The sequence below is a fragment of the Meleagris gallopavo genome, chromosome 1 (genome assembly GCF_000146605.3).
Source record: "Meleagris gallopavo isolate NT-WF06-2002-E0010 breed Aviagen turkey brand Nicholas breeding stock chromosome 1, Turkey_5.1, whole genome shotgun sequence".
In the NCBI taxonomy this organism is placed as follows: Eukaryota; Metazoa; Chordata; class Aves; order Galliformes; family Phasianidae; genus Meleagris; species Meleagris gallopavo.
Genome location: NC_015011.2, coordinates 65,051,806 through 65,055,958, shown reverse-complemented (window position 1 = coordinate 65,055,958; position 4,153 = coordinate 65,051,806).

The window sequence follows — 4,153 nt, the reverse complement described above, 5'->3', positions numbered from 1 at the left end:
CTCCTCTTGAGTTTCCATCATCCCATGAGGGGGCACATCAGAGCACAAGCATCAAGTTTGGACCTCATACCCTAAAGCATGTTTCTTTTGAATTTATTTATCCTTAGAAACAACAGGTTTTGGAAGACTAGAAGTATTCATAGGCCATTGGGATACATATACTTACAAGTTGACCAAAGCAGTGACAGACAGCCTAATTATTTTGTAACTCCGGAACTGAGATAATGGGGAACTTGAGAGTGTGACTGATAAGCAGTTATAGACAATAACCTGGATAATATCTACAGTTATCTATCAGTACCAGAAATAAGGACCAAGGAAAAGCCTTGCTGGATACCACTGCTCTGTAGGATGAGGTGCAGAGGAGGAAGGTTTTGTTTGTGAATTGATTTAAAGTGCCCAGAGTGTCTGAAAATGCTAAACGCATGATAAATGGGGTTCAGGCACTACTTAACGTATGGATGGAGTAAGCAGGCAATTAACAAGTGAATATAGAAGCTGGTACTGCTAGTGCTACTGGTGCTATTTGGAGTAACAATGCAAAGTATTACATATAAGTAGCAGAATGTGCCCCAGCTAAATTCAGAGGTTTATGGTATTTTACACTTTACGTACACCTAACTGGCTTAGATTAGATTCATGTACCATTCTTGCACATATCAAAGACCTACTTGCAGTTGCATGTACCAAAAGGAGAAAGTTCTGGTATATATTAAATGAGATATAAAAAGAATAAGAAAGAAATGTACACATTTGCAGTGAGTGGAATTTCTCCAAAGTACAGGATTGTAAAAATTTAAAACATTTAAATTTTAGAATTTAATCTATCGAAGTGCAAACAAGTATCGTGCATTATTCTTAGAAGCATCAACTTAAAGTTGCACAGTATAACAGAAAATATCACACTTTCAGAAGTTATAGCCTTTAAATTAAAAAAAAAATAATAATCAATTAAACAAAGAACAACATGAAAGCACTTAATTTCATCCATTTAGTCGTGGTCTGAAAATACTGGTCGTGGAGAAAAAGAACAAGAAGAAGCCAACTATAAGAAAAAAACTGTAAAAAGGAGTGAAATATGAGTAAAGGAAAGAAAAACAGATGTGAAAAATAGGAAATGGTATCTGAGGGAATACAGTTTTACCTCTCCTTCAGTTGCTAAGGCAGATAGCTTTGTTACAGGCCCCTTCAGACAGGCAGAGGACTTGTGCAAGGACAAAGTTGGGACTCAGAGCAGAGCTGGTGAACTGGAAAGATGCTGCTGATGCCTGCAAGCGGGACAGTGGGGTTGCAGGAACACTGTGGGCTCTGCTGAAGCTTTCTATGACTGAAAATCATTTTTTATAACCGAAGACCTCATGGGGAGAAATGGTCTTCTGGACCAGAACAGTGACTGCAGCTACACAGCTTGTCAGAGCACTGTGGAGTGACACTTTATTCATAGAAGGTTTGGGGAAATGAAGAAGACAAAATAATGCTGTAAAAGAACTAAACGTTGGAAACCAAGACTTTAGTGGGTTTTTTTTGTTTGTTTGTTTTCCCATGGGCTTTTATATTTCTCATGCATATTTTCTCTCTAATCAGGCACCCCCAGAAATCTGTAAAAAAGGTAGAAAACAAAATCAACCCCATCTTTTCGGCTCATCCAAGTTTGAGAGAATGTTTTGTCCCTTCTACTGCTATCCCAGGCTTTCCTAGTGACTTATTTCTCTCATTCGTCACGCACATTGTTCTGCCTGATTCAAGTTTGCTTACATGTCTCGTTGCACTGCACACCTTCTTGGATGCAGAGGCTGCCAAAGTGACGATGCATATTTCAAGGGTGACAAAAGAAATCATTCACTTGAATAACACACCAAACCTCGTACTGAATATTCCCAAACATGTCAGTACTTGGCAGATAATCATTCTTCTTGACAGTTTCTTGCTAAGGATGCACCGAGTGAAGCTTTTTCAGAATAGTCTGTAAACGCAAATTGAGTTATGTTTGAGAACCAGCAAAGAAAAGGCAGCTTGATAACATATAGTTTGGATTTTCTATACTTCCATGGCCCCACGGATAAATTTTTGGAATCCCCGGCTCCATTATAAATTCAACAAACAATATTCTGTTCCTGGATGTTAACATGCTGAGTGAGGCAGGGAATCAGTTTACAGAAACCCCTGCAGAGAGAGCAATGATATTACAAGCATCTGTTGTATTTTCAGAAGTATTATGCTGTCTTGTCTCTTAGGGCTTATTACTATGAACAACTGCTGTATCTGAAAAAGGCAAAAGCCAATGGAAATAAAGCAGGAAAAACTAAAAGGAAGGTGTGTAGTCCTTAGAAATTATCTGAAAGTTAGACAGAAACTTCCTTCAGAAAGTCTCAGACCTACAAGGGAAATTTGCATGCTCTGTAGATGCTTTTAATTGACCCTTAGGCTGTAGCATTTTACTCCTTTATACACACTGTAGGAATCCAAGCCTTGGGCTTCACTGTGCTAGAATTTTCACAAATGCAGAACAGGAGCAAACTGGGTCCCCAGTAACTTAAAATCTGAGAAACCTATAAAAACCAGGCAGCAATTCAGGGGCAACAATGACTTAGATGATCTTACTAGGAAGTCTTCCTGAGAGCAGAGGCTGAGCGCTATCTTCTGTCTCACTCTGCCAAAAATCCACAAACCAATACAATTATGATCAAATAACTTGAGCATACCTTATGGCCCAAAGGAAGGCTCATCCATGTGTCATTCTAACATTCCTTATCCTGTCTGTATGCCTGCATTCTGGTTCATGATAACAGTTTATTATTTGTTGAGTTTGATTACAGCAATAAAGACATCTGGAGTTTCCAGCAATATCAGATAACAACAAATAGCCTTCCAGGTATTTGAATAGAAGGTTTGATGAAGATCTTTGCACAGAAGAGAAAGGATTTTGCAAATCTGCTTATTGCAATTAATGGTGGCTTTAGAAGCTTTTGTACACTATCTTTGGAAGCAGTAAGCTAGATAAGTTCCTCAGTACTCAGGAAAAAAGGCTGAGATGGGAAGCACAGCTCCAAACTTGCACAAATAAATGTTTTTTCTTTGCACTAAAATCTCCAGGTCTATACATACAATCAAATATTGCGTGGTAAATTTCAATTATATTTTCATTCAAGATTTGCCTGATATGCTTTGATATTTGTGTTGTTTTACTTTATGTTTGATCAGTTCTTGCCAAAGAGAGGAAATTTTGGGCACATTTTGTAGTTAGTACACTTCTTTGTAAACTCATCAATCAGCATCTATTGTGTCTGCTGCCAATTGGGTGTTAGTGCTAAATAATATATGCACATTAAATTCTCTGCTCATAAAGTTCATTAAATCTGAGATGATCAAAACCCTTCAAAGCAGACCTGTAAGTTTGTGCTGCAACATGAGTTGTATCTACAGAACGTAACTGATACCTTGGCTATCTTGCCATCTCATGCTGCCATAGGGCCAGCAGTATGCACTTTCATGCAGAGTGCTGGAGCCTTTTTAGAAGTAATTGGTAGCTTGCCAACTGAAAGCTAAGGTCAAAATCAATGGCACTGCCTGCTTTCTAGGAATTGCTGCTATTCATTGCTGTAAATTGTAATTGGTCACCTTGAGAAATGTACTGAAACTTAAAGTACAGATCAAAAGCTTATTTAAGTAGCTCATCATCAATTATATTTAGACAAAAAAAAAAAAAAGAGCCCTGGATTTTGTCCATCTTTCAAGTACTTTAGGTAATTATGAGCAAAAAGAGTCTGTAATTATGCACACTGAAGTGCATCCATCCTTCATATGTTATACAAATTCTCATGAAATAACGATTTTGTCCCATTTGTTTATGTTAAAGTTTTGTCACATATGAATGCAGGACAAGAATGTCATCTCACTGAATCTCCTTTTCCATGGTTAAGAAGAAATGAGATTTGTTGAGGACACCATCACAAGGAAAGAGCACGCAGAAGTAGAAATGAATATTTGGCAAGAGAAGAGATTGCTATCATTTCTGTGATATCATTTTTGTACTAGCATTTTCATTTAGCTTTGCTATTTCTTGGCAAGACACAGGAATAGCTGAAACAACTTGTTCCAGTACGTAAAACATTGATCTCTGTTCACACATTGCTGTCCCAGAGATATTTGTTCT